Raw genomic sequence first — 21,039 nt, forward strand, 5'->3', positions numbered from 1 at the left:
TCTTTCAGTGGGTCAGTGCAGACTCAATGGGCCAAATGGCCTCCTTCAGCAGTGCAGGGGTTCTCTAAGGATTTTATGAAAAGGTACTTTCCAAATGTTGTCAGGCAGGAAGATTCCAGATTATGTGGCATTGAAGGAATGACCAAAAGTATATCCAAGTTGGGATGGTGAGAGATTCAAGGAGCAAAGTAATTGCAAATTAGTATTTTTGATTAATGTACATAGTGGAAGGAAATTGTAACAACACAAGTTATTCAAGGTTTTGCTCTTTTTATTGGAGTTTTATGATGAGAAATTATGCGTACAGCCTTTAGAGAAAGGAGGCATTTTTCTTTACCGGTTGGGGCCTCTCATCCCACCGAACCAAGCAACACAGGGAACCTTCAGCAAAAATAATAAACTAAAAAAATAAACTAAAAAAATAAACTAAAAAAAATAAACTACAAAAAATAACTTCAAAATTAACCGGTTAACAGTGGTTAATTTTTCATTTTTTGTTGTGTTCTTTTGTTGTGTCGTGTGCTTTTGTTGTGTCGTTGTTTGCTTCGTTGCAGAGAGAGTGCTGAGGTCGACCAATCAGACAATTTCTCATTGTCTTCAACTGCCCGGCCTCAACACCAACTTTTCGATGGTATCCAATCCAGTCTAGAACCTTCCATTCTGCACACCAGTGCCAAAGACACTAGTGTTTCCCGCCCTTGGGAGCAGGCCTATCTTGCTCTGTCAAGAAAAGAAAATAGTCAATTAAACTCAATGCTTCCACAGACCCAGGTACCGGTCTCATCATGTTCACTATTTATTCCCGGAGGCCAGATCCTCCTGAAACTACAAATACTTAAACTTAGGCCGGGTAGAGAAACAGGCCAATCAGCAAAGACACCATTGTGCCGGCTGCAGTGCTTACTTAAATTTGCACCGACACCAAAAATATCTAATCTTATGATGAAATAATCCCAATAGCCTCCAATCTCATTCCGAGCCCAAGATTCCATATTACTGGGGAATCGGATATATTCTCGGATCTCTGAAAGGTTATCACATGTCCACTTATCAACCCAACTCCAGGCAACCACCTGAACCACACCCACCCTACCGTACACAATCACATTGGAAGCCACACAGAATAATGGACATATATGAATATGTCCGTGTGACATAAGGAACATATAATCCAGTTATACAATTACCCAGGACGTGCACCTCCTTATTAATGAATTACTATGATGTTATTTTACTGTAAATATCCCACCACCTTATGATACATGTAGCTTTGAATTTTTGGCTATGCTCTTTTCAGCTTGTACTGCTGTCTTCAAATATATTGGTACATACACCCTAATCCTGCACCTCCCTTTAAAGCTGCGCTATTTCACTGATTTTGATAGAATATAAATCACTTATTCAAAATGGGGAAGATTGTATGGGATGGGCTGAAACATTCCCTCCAATCTGCAGTGTAATCTGTTCCTTGCCCTGCAGACCCAGATAGGCTACAAAACAAAGTACTCACCATAGAGCTACTAAAAGGTTAACTACTGCAAGCAAGATCATCTAGGTCACCGATCGGCATTCCTGGGGACAAGGGAGAAACAAGAAATGGATAAGATGCCATTGGTTAGTAATAAGACTCATTTATACAACACCTTTAACAACATCAAGGATATCCGAAAGTGCTCCACAGCCTTTCAAATACTTTCCAAATGCAACAGTCAAATTGCACCCACAATTATGCAAAGGTGCAATAAATCATTGTCTTCGGCATTGTTGGCCACCAGATTTGTTTCAAACACCAGCTTTCGGAGCACTGCTCCTTCCTCAGATGAAGGAGCAGTGCTCCGAAAGCTCGTGTTTGAAACAAACCTGTTGGACTTTAACCTGGTGTTGTAAGACTTCTTACTGTGCTCACCCCAGTCCAACGCCGGCATCTCCACATCATTGTTAGCCACGACATCTATGCAGAGGCAAAGTGCCTATCCAACACCCCTTCTACACTGCACTGGAGTAAAACCTGGGTTCTCTGCTCTAATCTTTGGGAATGGAATTTAAACTCACACCTTTCTGACTGCAAAGTCAAAACGCTAACTAACTGAGGCAATGCAGATTCATGGAGCTGGACTTTCTGGTTAATTATCGCTAGAGAGCGCAGCCCTTGTACCCACAACCAAGCAGTAGTTTATTTTCCCGAATTTTAGAAATCTTCCGGGAATGAAAGAAGAGGTGATGGTGGATGGAATTTTCAATCACTAACTGGCTGAGTGAGAGCCTTGGCACAACTCAACGTGATGCTGAAATAATTAAGACATTCAGCCTCTGATCTCCGGGTCAGCATTCTACAAGGAGGCCTTCAGGAGACGCGACAACGCAAAATTGCTGAGCAAAAACTTATAGCTAAGTTCCGCACGCATGAATGCGGACTCAACCGGGATCTGGGATTCATGTCGCATTACATTCGGCCCCCACCAACAAGCCTGGACTTGCAGAGGCCTACCGACTGAACTGGCTTGGGACAATTCACACCTCTTTAACCTGGAGTTACCTCTCTCTCTGCATCTTTGATGATTTGATTGCCTGCAGGTGCTCGCATTCCGGGGCATCTCTGACTGTGTCTATATAAACATTTCTGGAACAAGCCTTTCCATTCACCTGAAGAAGGAGCCGTGCTCCGAAAGCTCGTGTTTGAAACAAACCTGTTGGACTTTAACCTGGTGTTGTAAGACTTCTTACTGTGCTCACCCCAGTCCAACGCCGGCATCTCCACATCATGAAATAATTAACAACGTTACTGTAAGCATTTCACATCACTTATAGACACAAGAACAGACACCAATCAAATAAAGAAGGGACCACAAACTCCTAAACTGTAAATGTCTATTTACATCATTCCACCGGGTTTTCTACCGAAGTTGCGGATCTGATAAAAAAATAACACCCTTCCCCTTCGGAAATTCTATCTGGGAAAACGACAAAAAAAATAGAGACTGAGAAATAAAACACTGCCTGCGAGATAGAGTGAGTTACAGAATCCCCTGTGATAAAGACCCGTTTGATCAGCGCTCTTACCCAGAGAAGAGAGAATGGCGAGAATCATCCCCACCCCGAAGAGGAGACACCCGCAGTGAAAAGGAACAAACAACCTGGAGAACAGCTTCTTATACTGCACCAACAGCCAATTACCCAGCACTGGAAAACTCCCTGCTCAATCTGCACTTCCTGCATTGCTCAATAAGCTGGAATCTGCCAAAGTGGAATAACAAACAACTTAATAATAATAATCTTTATTATTGTCACAAGTAGGCTTACATTAACACTGCAATGAAGTTACTGTGAAAAGCCCCTAGTCACCACATTCCGCCGCCTGTTTGGGTACACAGAGGGAGAATTCACAATGTCCAATTCACCTAACAGCACATCTTTTGGGACATGGAACATAGAACATTACAGCGCAGTACAGGCCCTTCGGCCCTCGATGTTGCACCGACCTGTGAAACCACTCTAAAGCCCATCGACACTAGTCCCTTATGATCCATATGTTTATCCAATGACCATTTAAATGCCCTTAATGTTGGTGAGTCCGCTACTGTTGCAGGCAGGGCATTCCACGCCCTTACTACTCTTGTGTAAAGAACCGACCTCTGACATCTGTATCTATCTCCCCTCAATTTAAAGCTATGTCCCCTCGTGCTAGCCATCACCATCCGAAGAAAAAGGCTCTCACTGTCCACCCCTATCTAATCCATGTGGGAGGAATCTGGAGCACCCGGAGGAAACCCATGCAGACACGAGGGGAACGTGCAGACTCCGCACAGTGACCCAAGCATGAATTGAACCTGTGAACATGGCGCTGTGAAGCAACAGTGCTACCCACTGTGCTACCGTGCCATCTCCCCTCTCTCAAACACACATTCCCCCTTCTCTCTCTCTCTCTCTCTCAGACACCCCCACCCCTCCTATACACACACAGACATGGGCGAAATTGTACCAGAATTTGGCAAAGTGTCAGGCACACACAGAAATCTGGGCCGGGCTTCTCCCCTACCCGGCGGGGCGGGGGGTCCCGGCGGTCCCGGCGTGACGAGAACCACTCCGGCGACGGGCCTCCCCAAAGGTGCAGAATTCTCCGAAAGGCCTTCGCAGGTCGGCGTGATTCCGCGCATGCGCCAGAGCATCAGCGGCCGCTGACGTCACCCCGGCGCATGCGTGGTGGAGGGGGTCTCTTCCGCCTCCACCATGGTGGAGGCCGTGGCGGTGGCGGAAGAAAAAGAGTGCCCCTCACGGCACAGGCCCGCCCTGTGCAGGTTAGGTGGGGTTACGTTGATAGGGCGGGGGGAGTGGGCCTCTTTCGGAGGGTTGGAGCAGATGCGATGGGTGGAATGGCCTCCTTCTGCACTGTAGGGCTTCTATGAGTTCTATGAAAAGGTATCATTAAAATGAGGTTCATTAAAATGAATCTCGTGACGCTGCCGGCGACAGGCCGACCGGGAAAGTCAGGAAACGCGAGAATTCCATTTTCCGATTCTGGTGAGATTTTCCACCCTCGCCTCCAATCCCGCGGGCAAGATTCCACCCATAGGCTCTCTCTCTCTCCCCTCCCACACATACATTTTCCTCTCTTCTCACACTATCCCTCTCTCGCACACACACACACTATCCCCCTTTCTCTCACACATACATACACTCATACTGTCTCCCACACACATTCACACACACGCACACTTTCACACACACTCACACTCTCCTCTCTCCCACACTCACACTCTCCTCTCTCCCATACTCACACACTTTCTCTCTCACACATGCACTCTCTCCTCCTTTCACAGATACACACACTCACAGTCTCCTGCACCCATTCACACACACTCTGCCCACACACACACTCTCCTCTCTCTCCCACACACCCACACTCTCCTCTCTCTCCCACACACACACTCTCCACTCTCTCCCACACACTCACTCTCCACTCTCTCCCACACACACTCTCCTCTCTCTCCCACACACCCACACTCTCCTCTCTCTCCCACACACTCACTCTCCACTCTCTCCCACACACACACTCCACTCTCTCTCCCACACACCCACACTCTCCTCTCTCTCCCACACACACACTCTCCACTCTCTCCCACACACACTCTCCACTCTCTCCCACACCCACACTCTCCTCTCTCTCCCACACACCCACACTCTCCTCTCTCTCCCACACACACACTCTCCACTCTCTCCCACACACTCACTCTCCACTCTCTCCCACACACACTCCACTCTCTCCCACACACACACACTCCACTCTCTCCCACACACTCATACTCTCCTCTCTCTCTCTGAAGCACATACTGTCTCTCCCCTTACACTCCATTGGGCCCACTCGCATCATTGGTCCTTGTGGCCCCTGTCCTGAGTTGCCAGTCCTGCCAGGCCCAAGTCTCTCCTCGGACCCTCCTGCCACTCGCTCTCTCCTCGCAGGAAGGGGCTATTTGACCATCAGGCTGGGGCTGGTTCTTTGAAGGATTTTCCAATTAGCTCCATTCTCCTGCACTTACTGTGTAATCCTGTTTTCCTCCAAGTATCTATATGCAATTATCTTATATTAAATGTGCCATCATTTGATGCAGTGTATTCCAGATATTAACTCCCCTGCAAAAACCTCTTTGAATCTTTACCTTCCTTACTTCATTAAAGACCTCTTTAAAATGTGTCCCTGACCCTCATCCCCACATAATTGGATCGGCATTCATTTTGTCTGAATCGCCTTTGGAGGTTTTTCTCCATTAAAGTCATTACAATTGATGTAAATGATTGTGGCGAGGGGGGGGGGGGGGGGGGGGGTGGCAGGAGGATGGGGGTGTGGAGACGATGGTTAGGAACAACCATTCGTCAGTGAAACATTGGAAAGCAGCCATGTGATCAGATCCCAGCAGCAGACCTGTGATTCGGCAACAACAGCAACTTCAGGAGCGAAGCAATTATATTTTTAATGTTGATTTTGAAGATATGGGTATGAAGGCTGGATTGCAGATCTTCATTATGCTTTGAGAGGGGTGATGGGTCTTTCTGAACCACCATAATTACATCTGCTCCACGAAACATAAAAAGACCATTTGGCACAAGTTTATGTTTGACACAAGCACCTCCCACCCCTCTTTATCGAACCCTCTCTGCCGCATGCACCCATTCAGCTTCCCCTTGAACTAATTGTGTTATTGGCTTCAACACTTTGTTTGCTACGTCAAAGGTGCTATACAGGTATAAAAGAAGTTGTTTTGTAGTGCATTCCACATTCTGAAGCATTCCCTGAAGGAAGAATTCCCTATTGGATTAATTAGTGACTTTGGTCTCCCCACAAGCACGGTGGCACAGCGGTTAACACTGCTGCTTCACAGCGCCAGGGTGTGAGGAGAGTGGAGATTCCGACCTTGGGTATCTGTGTGGGGTTTGCACATTCTCTCAGTGTCTGCGTGGGTTTCCTCCGGGTGCTCCGGTTTCCTCCCACAGACTAACGATGTGCAGGTTAAGTGGATTGAGCATATTAAATTTCCCCTAGTGTCCAAGGATGTGTGGTTTAGGTGGGGTTATGGGGATAGGCCGGGAATTAGACCTAGGTAGAGCGCACTTTCCGAAGGTTGGTGCAGACCCAGTGGGGCAAATAGGGATTCTTTGTGCTCCAAGTGGAAACATTTTAATTATGGGCACGATTTAACAAAAAAAAACTCCGCCCTGTTTTGGTCGCGGATACTCAGGTGCTTCTTGACACCTGTAGCACAGAGAACGATCCCACTGTCAAATGGGACTTTGTTTTTTTCTGGGTCTTGGCTAGGAACTCCATGCTGTGGCTGCACCTAGCTTCAGTTCCTGCACTGATGAGCTCAGCTCATTGTTAGATGCATCCTGATCCCCCGAATCTATCGACCCCCCCCCCCCCCCCCCCCCAACCCCCACCGTGGCCATTGGCTCCCCCCAATAGCCCAAAGTACCTGCTAGGGGGTCCTTAAACAGCCCACCCCCCCTCGCTCACCCCACCTCATGAGGACAGGGCACCCCTGGTCCTGATCCCTCGCAGTGCCATGCTGGCACACGGGCACCTAGTCACTGCCAGGTTGGCAGTGCCAAGTTTTCCAGGTGACAGCGGGAGTGCCAGGGCAACACCATGCCCAGAGCCCGATCACCCAGGGGCCTTTGGTGACCTGGGAGACCCCCCAGGTGCCGGTACGCCTGGTCCACATCACCACTTCACCACAGTCTAATCTATCAAATCATTTTGTTCCCTTACAGAATCACAGAAAAATACAGGGCAGAAAAGCCCTTTGGCCCATCGAATCTGCACTGCCGCATGAAAGGCACCTGATCTGCCAATCCTAATCCAATTTGCCAGCACTCGAACCATAGCCTCAAATAGCCAAATACTCATCCAGGTACTTTTTAAAGGATGTGAGGCTACCCACCTCTACCACCCTCCCAGGCAGTGTATTCCAGTGTATCACCACCCTCTGGGTAAAAAAGTGTTTCCTCAAATCCCCCTGAACCTCCTGTCCCTCACCTTGAACTTGTGGCCCCTCACGAGGGGACATAGCTTTAAATTGAGGGGTAGTAGATATAGGACAGATGTCAGAGGCAGTTTCTTTACTCAGAGAGTAGTAGGGGTGTGGAACGCCCTGCCTGCAACAGTAGTAGACTCGCCAACTTTAAGGGCATTTAAGTGGTCACTGGATAGACATATGGATGAAAATGGAATAGTGTAGGTCAGATAGGCTTCAGATGGTTTCACGGGTCGGCGCAACATCGAGGGCCGAAGGGCCCGTACTGCGCTGTAATGTTCTATGTTCTATGTTCTATAACTGACCCTTCAACTAAGGGAACAGCTGTTCCCTATCCATGCCCCTCATAATCTTGTACACCTCGATTAGCTTGCCCCTCGGTCTTCTTTGCTCCAGCGAAAACAACCCAAGCCTATCCAAACTCTCTCCATAATTTAAATGTTCCATCCCAGGCAACATCCTGGTGAAACGCCTCTGCACCCCGTCCAGTGTAATCACATCCTCCCTATAATGTGGAAACCAGAATTGCACACAGCTCTCCAGCTGTGGCCTCACCAATGTTCTATATAACTCCACAATGACTTCCTTGCTGTTGTAATCTATGCCGCGATTGATAAAGGCAAGTGTACCAATAGCCTTTTTCACCACCCTGTTAACCTGTCCTCCTCAGGGTGGCCAGGGTGAGTACCCAGCGTTGTGCCCCGACACCAAGCACCCTACCTCCCACACACGTGTGACTCCCCCCTCCTCCTCCCAGGGGGACGGTCGGACACCCACCCTGACCTACATGGCTGCACCACCCATGCCATCCGCAATGGCCGGGTGCCCTGTGCACTGATCTAATCAGAAACCCAACCCCATGCGCAGGACCGTCTAACACTGTTGCTGTTTGTGTTCCCCCCCCCCCCCCCCCCCCCACCTAGGCCGCCGGGAGCGGGAGTAGACTGGAGTGAGACCACCAGATCTGCGTCCCCTCACTGCGCCTGAGCAAAGGGAACTAGACATTGTTGGCGGGCCGGAGGAGAGGGAGGTTGCCGATGCGGAGGTTGGCAGCGCACCACAAAGTGAGACCACCCGGCCTGGTTGTGGGTCCTCATGGCAAATGTGTGCCCACCCAACCCCCCACACCCCTCTCACCCCACACCCTCCTCACCCCTCACCCCCTCACCCCACACTCAAACCCCCTCAGCTCACAACCCCTCATCCCACACCCCCTCATCCCACACCCCTCATCCCACACCCCAACCCCCCTCACCCGACACTCCCCTCACCCCTCACCCCCTCACCCCACACTCAAAGCCCCTCACCACACACCCCTCCATCCCTCACCCCACACTCCTCATCCCAAACCCCAACCCCCCTCATCTGACACCCCCGTCACCCCTCAGCCCCTCATTCCACACCCCTCACCCCAACCCCCCTCACCCGTCACCCCACACCCTCACCCCCTCACCCCCCACTCAAACCCCCTTACCTCACACCCCCCTCATCCCACACCCCTCATCCCACACCCCAACCCCCTCACCCGACACTCCCCTCACCCCTCACCCCCTCACCCCACACTCAAAGCCCCTCACCTCACACCTCTCCATCCCTCACCCCACACTCCTCATCCCACACCCCAACCCCTCTCATCTGACACCCCCGTCACCCCTCAACCCCTCATTCCACACCCCAACCTCCCTCACCCGACACTCCCCTCACCCCTCACCCAACACTCAAACCCCCTCAACTCACACCCCCCTCATCCCACACCCCTCATCCCACACCCCAACCCCCTCACCCGACACTCCCCTCACCCCTCACCCACTCACCCCACACTCAAACCCCCTCACCTCACACCTCTCCATCCCTCACCCCACACTCCTCATCCCACACCCCAACCCCCCTCATCTGACACCCCCGTCACCCCTCAGCCCCTCATTCCACACCCCTCACCCCAACCTCCCTCACCCGACATCCCCCTCACCCCTCACCCCACACTCAAACCTCTTCACCTCACACACCCCTCATCCCACACCCCCCTCACCCCACACCCCTCATCCCACACCCCTCATCCCACACCCCAACTCCCATCACCTGACACCCCCCTCACCCCTCAGCCCCTCATCCCACACCCCTCACCCCCTCACCCCAACCCCCTTCACCCCAACCCTCGTCACCTGATACCCTCCTTACCCCTCAGCCCCTCATCCCACACCCTTCACCCCCTCACCCCACACCCCAAACCCCTTCACCTCAGCGCTCACCACCTCACACCTCATCCTGTCTGGCTGTCTAACTGTACATGCTGTCTGGTGTCTTCTAGGACCAACCAGGATGGGCCCCCAGCGAGTGCCAGAGCCGGTGTCCCCCAGACAGCCGAGCACCGACGGGGAGAGCGGCCGGAACACCAGCCCTCTGCCCGAGACGACCCAGGACACCGTGACCCAGGACACCACAGCCCAGGACAACGCGACCCAGGACACCACGACCCAGGAGACCACAACCCAGGACACCACGACCCAGGACACCGCGACCCAAGACACCGCGACCCAGGACACCACGACCCAGGACACCACGACCCAGGACACCGCGACCCAGGACACCGCGACCCAGGACACCGCGACCCAGGACACCACGACCCAGGAGACCACAACCCAGGAGACCACAACCCAGGACACCACGACCCAGGACACCACAACCCAGGACAGCATGACCCAGGACACCGCGACCCAGGACACCACGACCAAGGACACCGCGACCAAGGACACCGCGACCCAGGACAGCACGACCCAGGACACCGCGACCCAGGACACCACAACCCAGGACAGCACAACCCAGGAGACCACAACCCAGGACACCACAACCCAGGACAGCACAACCCAGGACACCACAACCCAGGAGACCACAACCCAGGAGACCACAACCCAGGACACCACAACCCAGGACACCACAACCCAGGACACCGCGACCCAGGACACCGCGACCCAGGACACCGCGACCCAGGACATCACGACCCAGGACACCACAACCCAGGAGATCCCTGAGTTTGGGTCGATGTGGACACTGACTTTCCATCACAGGGGCTCCAACACCCTCCACCATCTCAGAGACTATCACCTCGGTTGGGCAAATTAATGAAGAGGCTTCTGGGGCACTCACTGGTGCGCACCACACAGTCTGTTCCGGTACAGCTGATGGAAGTAGGAGCAGTCGAGGGGCCGTACGGTCAGAGGGCAGCCCAGCCCCAGGAACCAGCTGCCACCCAGACGGGTCCCAGGCTCCTGGAACATCCAGTCCCACCCTTAGTACAGGTTCAGTCAGAGACCCAGGCACTAGAGGAGGCGATGACGGCCGGCTCCACGAACCTGCAGACGCAGGTGGAGGAGTCTATTCGTCTGCAGAAGCAGGGAGTGGTGCTGGTCATGCGTGCCACCCAGGCCTAAACTGCATAGGTGGTGTCTGCGATGGAGGCAATGGGGGCGACGGTGTCGGACATCAGTCAGAGTGTGCAATGCCTGGGGTATTCCGTGCAGTTGGGGGCCGTGGTCCAGGACAGAGCTGACCACTCACAGGCAACTATAATCCAGAGCCACCTGGAGATTGCAGCAGCGCTCCTCAGTCTGGCCCAGTCATAGGAGGCCATTGCTGAGAGCATCGGCAGCAATGCCCACGTGTTGACCGGCGTCGCACAGACACAGAGGGAGGTGGCGCAGTCCCAGACAGGGATGGGCCACTCCCTGTGCTCCATTACCGCTAACGTTCAGACCCTGGTCGATACCAGAGCGGGCATCCAGGACTGGCAGCGCTTGGTGTCCGGGCGGGGGGGCCTCGGGGATGGCTCCGTTCACACCCCCATCTCATGGAGAAGCCCGTGGGCCATCGGGCACCCCGAGGGAGGAGGAAGTGATGGGGCCCTTGCCGCTGACTCCTGCAGGGGAGGTGCCAGAACAGCGCAGCACCTTGGACACCCCCCAACACTCCTGATGCTGGGCACAGTTTAATTATAGGGGCTAGGGCACAGACTGTAAACACCTCTTCATATTAAACAGCTGTTAACAGCATTGAAACCTGCCTCTGTGCTCTGTCTGATGGGTGTTGGGGTGGAGCGGTCAGTGATGGCCACTGGGAGTGAGGGATGGTGGACAAGTGAGGCCCAGTGGTGGACCGTGCAGCCCCCCGTCCTCCGAACGTCCCCATCATCCCGTCTCCCGCAATTCGACAGGGCCATGTGATGGAGTGGCTAGCTCGCATGCAGGGATCACACAGGTGAAAGGTGTGACTGTGGCATGAGTCAGACATTGTCTAACGATGTGGAGCACAGAGCTCATCGCAGAGATAGGCTGTCATCATCCTCCATCCCATGGACTCGGTGCCCCCAGCTCATAGTACCGCAGGTATATATAATAGAGGAGTGTGTGTATGCAGGCGGTTTGGTGATGCGGGAGGTGAAGATGTATCGGTGGTTTGGGAGGTGAGGGTGGTCGGTGGTGGGGGAGGTGAGGGTGGTCGGTGGTGGGGGAGGTGAGGGTGGTCGGTGGTTTGGGAGGTGAGGGTGGTCGGTGGTGGGGGAGGTGATGGTGGTCGGTGGTGGGGGAGGTGATGGTGGTCGGTGGTGGGGGAGGTGATGGTGGTCGGTGGTGGGGGAGGTGATGGTGGTCGGTGGTGGGGGAGGTGATGGTGGTCGGTGCTGTGGGAGGTGAGGGTGGTCGGTGGTGGGGGAGGTGAGGGTGTATCGGTGGTGGGGGAGGTGAGGGTGGTCGGTGGGGGGGGTGAGGGTGGTCGGTGGGGGAGGTGAGGGTGGTCGGTGGTGGGGGAGGTGAGGGTGGTCTGTGGTGGGGTAGGTGAGGGTGGTCGGTGGTGGGGGAGGTGAGGGTGGCCGGTGGTGGGGGAGGTGAGGGCGGTGGGGGAGGTGAGGGTGGTCGGTGGTGTGGGAGGTGAGGGTGGTCGGTGGTGGGGGGGGGGTGAGGGTGTTCGGTGGTGGGGGGAGTGAGGGTGGTGGGGGAGGTGAGGGTGGTCGGTGGTGGGGGAGGTGAGGGTGGTCGGTGGTGGGGGAGGTGAGGGTGGTCGGTGGGGGAGGTGAGGGTGGTCGGTGGTGGGGGAGGTGAGGGTGGTCGGTGGTGGGGGAGGTGAGGGTGGTCGGTGGTGGGGGGGGTGAGGGTGTATCGGTGGTGGTGGAGGTGAGGGTGGTCGGTGGTGGGGGAGGTGAGGCTGGTCGGTGGGGGGGGGAGGTGAGGGTGTATCGGTGGTGTTAGAGGTGAGGGTGGTCGGTGGTGGGGGGAGTGAGGGTGGTCGGTGGTGTGGGAGGTGAGGGTGTATCGGTGGTGGGGGAGGTGAGGGTGGTCGGTGGGGGGGGTGAGGGTGGTCGGTGGGGGAGGTGAGGGTGGTCGGTGGTGTGGGAGGTGAGGGTGTATCGGTGGTGGGGGAGGTGAGGATGGTCGGTGGGGGGGAGGTGAGGGTGGTCAGTGGTGGGGGAGGTGAGGGTGGTCGGTGGGGGGGAGGTGAGGGTGTATCGGTGGTGTTGGAGGTGAGGGTGGTCGGTGGTGGGGGAGGTGAGGGTGGTCGGTGGTGGGGGAGGTGAGGGTGGTCGGTGGTGAGAGGTGAGGGTGGTCGGTGGTGGGGGAGGTGAGGGTGGTCGGTGGTGGGGGAGGTGAGGGTGGTCGGTGGTGTGGGAGGTGAGGGTGTTCGGTGGTGGGGGTGGTGAGGGTGTTCGGTGGTGTGGGAGGTGAGGGTGTTCGGTGGTGGGGGTGGTGAGGGTGTTCGGTGGTGTAGGAGGTGAGGGTGTATCGGTGGTGTGGGAGGTGAGGGTGGTCGGTGGTGTAGGAGGTGAGGGTGTATTGGTGGTGTGGGAGGTGAGGGTGGTCGGTGGTGTGGGAGGTGAGGGTGTGGGTGGTGTGGGAGGTGATGGTGTTCGGTGGTGAGAGGTGAGGGTGTTCGGTGATGAGAGGTGAGGGTGGTCGGTGGTGTGGAAGGTGAGGGTGTTCGGTGGTGAAAGGTGAGGGTGTATCGGTGGTGTGGGAGGTGAGGGTGGTCGGTGGTGTAGGAGGTGAGGGTGTATCGGTGGTGTGGGAGGTGAGGGTGTATCGGTGGTGTAGGAGGTGAGGGTGTTCGGTGGTGTGGGAGGTGAGGGTGTGGGTGGTGTGGGAGGTGATGGTGTTCGGTGGTGAGTGGTGAGGGTGGTCGGTGGTGGGGGGGTGAGGGTGTATCGGTGGTGAGAGGTGATGGTGTTCGGTGGTGAGAGATGAGGGTGTTCGGTGGTGAAAGGTGAGGGTGTTTGGTGGTGAGAGATGAGGGTGTTCGGTGGTGAAAGGTGAGGGTGTTCGGTGGTGAGAGGTGAGGGTGGTCGGTGGTGTGGGAGGTGAGGGTGTTCGGTGGTGAAAGGTGAGGGTGTTCGGTGGTAAGTGGCGAGGGTGTTCGGTGGTGACAGGCTGTGGTATTCTGGTGTCCGCACCCCTGGCCATCAGCCACCCTCTCCCCTAGTTGGCGAAACGCGTCCCATGCTCGCTGGCCCTGGCGGTTCCGTTGTGCGGCCTCGCGTGCCTGGCCATCCCCCATGTCCCGCTCGTTGTCTCCCTCCCCCTCATCCCCCCAACCTGACGAGGCCTGCCCTTCCTCCTCATCCTCCTCCAGCACATCGCCCCTCTGCTGTGCGATATTGTTGAGGATACAGCTGATCACAACGATGCATCCGACCATCCTGGCCTCGTACTGGAGGGCCTGTCCAGAGTGGTCCAGGCATCTGAAACGCATCTTCAGGACCCCGAAGCATCTCTCGACAACACCCCTGATCGCACAATGGGTACCATTACATTGGGTCTCTGCGTCAGCCTTTGGTCCCTGTATAGGCGTCATCAGCCACGACCGCGACGGGTAACCCCTGTCGCCCAGCAACCAGCCCTGCAGCTAGGGGTGGGTGGGGGGTGTCCTCAAACATGGTGGGATCACAGATCATGCCATAACGAAAGAGTCATGTGCACTGCCCTTGTACCAGGCATAGACGTGCTGGATCCTCACCTGAACATTCATGGTGTGGTAGCCCTTTTGGTTGGTGAACAGCGGCCTGTTATCCACCAGTGGCCGCAGGGCGACAAGCACCCCATCGATGACCTCCTGGACCTGGGGCATCCTGGCAACGGCAGCGAAGCCCGCTGCCCGTGCATCCTGGTGGGATGGTTCACATGGTACTGACTGTACCGGTCCGCAAGGGCATACATGGCGTCCGTAATGGTGCAGATGCACCTGTGCGCCGATGTCTGGGAGATGCCGGACTGGTCACCACTCTGTGACTGGAAAGACCCCTATCGCATAGAAGTTGAGGGCGACCGGTAGTGGGTGTCCTCCCCCATTCCCCTGCGGTGCCAGGTGTGCCACCATGTGGCAGATGTGTCGGATAGTCTCCCGGCTCATCCGCAGTCTCCTCCTGCCCGCCCTGTCCCGGAGGTCCTCAAAGGGCATGAGGTCTCGATAAACGCGTGGGCTCATCCGGCGCCTCCTTGGCAACACCACTTCCTTCTCCTCCTCCTCGGCCTGTCGGGCGGGCGCGGCGCCAGCCTGAACGGATGCCAACTGCTCCTCTGCAGCCCGCTCCCCTGCTGCAGCCTTCGCCTCCTCGCTGAGCCGCTCACCCTCATGCTGACACAGCTGCATGCAGGGTAGCGACTGCCGCCATGGCGGCCAACATCACTGGTTGATGACCAAACATTATTATTTGCAGGGGGTGAGGGGAAAACATGTCATCATGGCACATGCACAACCAGGTACCATGGGCAACATGGTGGTCCCAGTTGTCACCGTGTGCCCCAACCCCGCACCGCGGCCCTGTTAGTGTCCCCAGTCCTGGTGCCCATCCCTGCTGCCAGGGCCACCGTTAGATGACACTGCCCTCACTGGGGGCTGCCATTGGTGTGGCCCCAGGTGGTCCCCCAGTGGGTTGTGCCGGTTGGGTGGGGTGGCTGGCAGGGTGGTGGGTGGTGGTGGTGGGGGGGGGGGAGGGCACCCGGGCACCCACCCATACAGCCGCTCTCTTGGCGTCCACCAAATGGCCGGGGTTGGTGGCCAACAAGATGGCCGCCGTAATTGGTCTCGGTGCATGGGCACCGCCCCGGTCATGTTGATGTCTCCCCGCCTCCTCGGTCTGTCCCTCCCCCCTTCCCGTCCCCTCCACCGATCCTGGCAGGCACACCCCCACAGGAATCATGGCCTCGCAGCCACCTCAGCTAGCACGCCGGCTTCACGATTTTAAAAAAATATGTTTATTCTCCTTTTTCACATTTTCTCCCAAATTTACACCGAGCAATAAACAATAATGAGTAACGAATGCAATGTCAATATGTCAATCCCCATATCAATAACAACAATCTCATCCTCCCACCAAACCCCCAAACATTAGCCCGCATGTTAACATAAACAAATGACAAAGAGGGATCAGGAATCACCCATAGTCACCATTAGCACATACAGGCCCCTTCCCCCAAAACCTCCCAGCCCATCCCCCTAATGTTCGGTGTAATCCAATTCTCGAAAGTGCATAATGAATAACGCCCATGAATTGTTGAACCCCTCCATCCTTCCCCTCAGTTCAAATTTAACCTTCTCAAGAATTCCAGCAGGTCCCCTCGCCACGCCAGGGCACAGGGTGGAGAGGTTGATATCCACCCTTCGGGCGATCAACGAGGCGAAGGCTACAACATCTGCCTCCGCACCCGTTTCCAACCCCGGCTGTTCCGACACCCCGAATATGGCCACCCAGGAGCTTCACAATTTTTAAAAGGTGGTTAGAAACACGCCATCGAGAGATCTTCCGGGCCACGCAGCGGGCACCACGATTTCGGCGAGTTGTGGGTTCCAGAGTATTCCGAATCGGCGCAAAACCGCCGTCAACCCCGATTTTGGTGTCAGAGCCTATTCTCTGGCCAATCGCGTTTCGGGATTTCGGCATGATGTCACGGAGAATCCAGGCCCTTGTTTCCTCTTATCATTCTAGCAGTATGTGGTCTCAGTATATTTCACGGCAAAATGCAGTACTTCTTACCTGTCTGCACTAAAAATTTATTTGCCAATCACTGTATTAAAGTCCCATTGTATTTTCGTTTCAATCCTCCTTTGTGTCTTGCCCTCCACAATTTGATGCCACCTGCAAATTTTGAAATTGTACTTCCAATTCTGAGCTCAGATCATTATTGTGAATAATGGTCATGATATGGAGATGCTGGTGTTGGACTGGGGTGAGCACAGTAAGAAGTCTTACAACATCAGGTTAAAGTCCAACAGGTTTGTTTTGAATCACTAGCTTTCGGAGCGCAGCTCCTTCCTCAGGTGAATGAAGAGGTATGTTCCAGAAACATATATTTCATATTTTCATATGTTCCAGAAACAAAGTTAATGATGCAAGACGATAGTTTGAATGTGAGTCTACTTTCATCACGGTCCGCGGCGCGAGTCCGCCATGTCCCACAGGGTGGCTGCCGCCATGTGCATGTGCGGACTCCCGACTGGAAGTACAGGGCCACGTATTCGTAGCCAGAGCTGCAAGAATCACCCCGGGGCCCTGCAAGCCCCTGCAGGTAGGAGAATCACTCTGAACTTTCTTAAGGAAAGTCCAGAGTGAAAACACCAGCGTTTTGCCTCTGGTTTAGGGACATAGGAGAATGCAGCCCATTGTATTTTTGATTAATGCTCGTTATGCAAAACATTGTATTTGAAACAAAAAGGAGCAAGACAATTGATATTCATTTCAGATTTTGCTATTTTTATTGGACGTTTTTTTTATTTAGACAGGAATTATGCATACAGTTGTGAAAAGTTGCAAGGGGGGGTTTGTTTTTTCCCGGCTGAAACCCCCCCGTCAATCTCAGCTAACCACGAACGCAGACAACTTGGAGGGGGGCATTTGATTTTAACTACCCCCCCCTCCCCACCGACCTTCCCTTCCCAGATGACCAAATAACTTTATCCAAAGGTAACAAATAAAAAGAATATTATCAGTACTTCATGTATATAGGCATCATTTATGCAGGCATCATTTTCGGGTTTGTTCCTTGAATTTTGCTCCTTGAATCACAAGTTGTGTTGTAGGCATCATTGTAGGTTATGTGGTCGGTCACATTTTAGGTTATATCATAAGTTGTCTTGTAGGTTTCTTAATAGTGTTTCGTAGGTTGCTTAATAGCATTTTGTAGGTTGCTTAATAGCGTTTCGTAGGTTGCTTCATAGCGTTTCATAGGTTTCATCGTAATCCTAACGTCATGCAGCTTCTGTCTTTTTCCTTCACTGCACTAAAGCCAAATAACCAGGCAATTTTTTGTTGCCATGAATTATTCAGCTTCAATGGCTTCACTCTCCAGATGGATACATTCATCACTGTTCTGCTCACTAATGCACGAGCGCACTAGTGTCCCTGCTGTGGAAGCAGGTATTCTCCTTCCCACTCCTCCTGCCAAAGAATTACATCAATATCATGGAATGAGAAAATGCCACTCAGCTCATTAAACTTACTCCTTCCACAGACCACGAGCCATCTACTGTATCATGAGTACAGCTTCTGCGTCAATACTTCCTAATGCCTAAAACTCTAAGAATTTATTCACCCTACATCTCAACTACTTATCCTTGTCCTACTCGCTTCCACTTCTGTTCAGCAAAGGCACTAATGTCTCATCTGGACTGTTTGATCATTTCAGTCTGCATCTATTCCTAGAATCTCCAAACTCACACCTAACCAGTTTCAATAGTTTCCCTTTTCATTTACAACCAATCTTTGAAGAATCTACTTTTATATTTGAACAATGCCAATTTTCTAATCTAATTTCCACACAGATATTTCCTACTGTCAGGAATGTAATGACCATCAAAGACCAGGGAGAATTTATCACTCATTCAGATGTTAGCTCCTCCCCCTCCAGGCCGCACCCACTAACCCTACCATTCCATCCCACCCCAGCTACACAAACTGCAACATAGAATCCGTACAATGCAGAAGGAGGCCATTTGGCTCATTGTGTCTGCAACAACCCTCGGAAAGAGCACTACCCCACCCTATCCCTGTAACCCTATGCATTGATTGTGGCCAATCCATCTAACCTGCACATCTTTGGACTGTGGGAGGAAACTGAAGCACCCGGAGGAAACCCACACAGACACAGGGAGAACGTGCAAACTCCACACAGTCACCCAAGGCCAGAATCAAACTTGGATCCTTGGCGCCGTGAGACAGCAGTGCTAACCACCATGCCACTGTGGTCTTTTGTGAAACCTTTGATTTTCTCAGTCTGTATCTAATTTTCTACCAGATATTAATAGAGCTCCTTTTCATGAACAAAAAACTGCCTTGAAAGTAGCATGGAGTCATTCAGGTTTTGAATTACAGACAAAAGTAGGATATGTGGAGATCAGTTAGTGTGACATTCTGTAAGGATTGAGAAAGTTGTCCAATTCCTGAGGACATGCAGCTCATGACGAATAACTCCTCTTGTGTGATTTAACCATGAACATTCCACTCTCTTTCACCCCTTATCATAATAAGCCTTTGGAGTTTCAGGTCAAATAACAAAGGTCAGTGACTCCGCATGTATCTATAGAAGCCTTTTTAACTGTTCAGAGGTTTGTGTATGTACACCCTCAGGTCACCCTGCTCTGCACCCTCTAAAATTACTCTATTTAGTATATATCACCTCTCCACAATTCACCTACCAAAATGAATCACTTCTGGAAATTTGGGAACTTTTCCAAAGTACAAAAAGGTTAATATTATATGGTTTATAATTCCCCCAATCCTCAGAATAATCTATTACTCACACTGCAGACCCAGGTGGGTTGTAATTAAAGTACTCACCATAGAATTACAAAAATAACTACTGCAAGCGAGATCTTCTGGGTCACCGATTGGCATCCCTGGGAAAAGGGAAGAAACAAGAATGGATCAGATAAAACCTGGGCAGTAATATAGCACCTTTCACAATACTGAGGTGAGGGCAAATGTCTTAATTCAGACTTAAGAGGGTGGTGAACCTATGGAATTCTCGACCACAGAAGGCTGTGGAGACCAAATCACTAAATGTATTTAAGAAGGAAATATATTTCTAGATACTAAAGGTGTCATGGGGCAAAGGCAGAGGATGGGAGTATGGCATGATCATATTGACTGGCGGAGCAGGCTCGAAGGGCTGAATGGCCTCCTCCTGCTCCTATTTTCTATGCTGCTATGTTTCTACACCCCACAGCACAGCAACAGTTAAGGGAGGTGTTGATTTGTGAGGCTGTGCAACAACAGAACAGATCATCACTTATTCAAAAGTTAACTCTCCCTGCTAGCCATCTCCCGTCGCCAAGAAACACGCCACGAGATGGGAGGGCGGGGGGTTGGTGCTCAGGAAATCCCCCATCAGAGAGAGACGGACAGTTAGACGGGATGAGAAAGACGGAGACGTGACAGGGGAGAGAGAGAGGTGAGATAAAGAGACAGGGAGAGAGAATGTACAAAGAGAGTTGTTGAGTTAGGAATATCTAGTGATATGGGGCAAAAGTGGATGAGTAGTTGGGGGTACTGATCAGTGACATTCGAACTGGATGATGGAACAGTCTGAAGGCTCAGTTCCAACTCGACTTCACTGTAACCCGAGAGAGGAAACGGGGAAAAAGAGCGAGATATAACGCAAACTCCAGATAAATCGTGTGCTTGCCTATTTACACAATTTCTCCAGGGTTTTTGTCAAAATTAGGATTGTGAAAATAAGCTTTGCCTCCTCCACATGGAAACTACATGGTGAAATAAAGGAAGGGTGATTGAGAGATAGAGGGTGGGAGAAATTCCAATTATAAGGACCCAGTTGATCAGCGCTCTCACCTCTGGAAGAAGATAGAATGGTAGGAATCATCTCCCCCCCCCACTTCGAAGGGGGGACGCCCGCAGCGAAAAGGAACAATCAACCCGGAGAGCAGCTTCTTATACTGCACTGTCAAACCAATCACACAGCTAGGAAACTCCCTGCTCAATCTGCACTTCCTGCATTGCTCAATGAGCTGATAGCTGCTGTGGAACAACAAACAACTTGCATTCACACAATGTTCTTTCGCACAGTAGAGAGATCCCAAGGTGTTTTAAAATGGATAGGCACAAAGTCACACGTATTAGAAGAGGTGACATATTTTGGCCAAAAAGGGCAGAAACTGGCAGCAGCAAAGCATTGGGGGCAAAGGAAAGAAGCTGGGGAAAGTGATGATGGAACAGGTCATCATGCACATGGCAGCATGAGTAGAGTACTCGCACACTTGGGCATGGCCAGTTGAACCAGTTTGGAAGGGGGAGTAGAGTGTCAACATAAAGTGGGAGGTTAGAGAAGAGAGTATCAGTGTGCAAAGGTGGGCAGTTCGATGGGGTACAGCGTCCATTGGGGAGTTGGAGTGTGTGCGTCAACAGGGTTTACTGGGAGGGCTGATGTGGGAGAGTTAACTTTTGGATAAGTGATGATCTGTTCTGTTGTATTCATTCATGGGATGTGCATTGTCCCTAGTTGTCCTTGGTGATGATCCACTT

General features: G+C 52.7%; 2 long non-coding RNA genes across 2 annotated transcripts; both read right to left on the bottom strand.

Annotated features, from left to right (window-relative positions):
* Nucleotides 1–253: 253 nt before the first annotated feature.
* LOC119973497 lies at nt 254–3,187 on the bottom strand. Its single transcript, XR_005462331.1, has 3 exons — nt 3,061–3,187; nt 1,511–1,572; nt 254–720 (listed from the first exon to the last, which is right to left on the bottom strand). It is a non-coding gene; the product is annotated as an uncharacterized LOC119973497 (long non-coding RNA).
* A 14,048-nt stretch (nt 3,188–17,235) lies between these two features.
* LOC119973498 lies at nt 17,236–20,472 on the bottom strand. The gene is made up of 3 exons (XR_005462332.1): nt 20,350–20,472; nt 19,339–19,397; nt 17,236–17,940 (listed from the first exon to the last, which is right to left on the bottom strand). It is a non-coding gene; the product is annotated as an uncharacterized LOC119973498 (long non-coding RNA).
* Between the last annotated feature and the right edge of the window lie 567 nt (nt 20,473–21,039).

Source organism: Scyliorhinus canicula, chromosome 11 (assembly GCF_902713615.1).
Source record: "Scyliorhinus canicula chromosome 11, sScyCan1.1, whole genome shotgun sequence".
In the NCBI taxonomy this organism is placed as follows: Eukaryota; Metazoa; Chordata; class Chondrichthyes; order Carcharhiniformes; family Scyliorhinidae; genus Scyliorhinus; species Scyliorhinus canicula.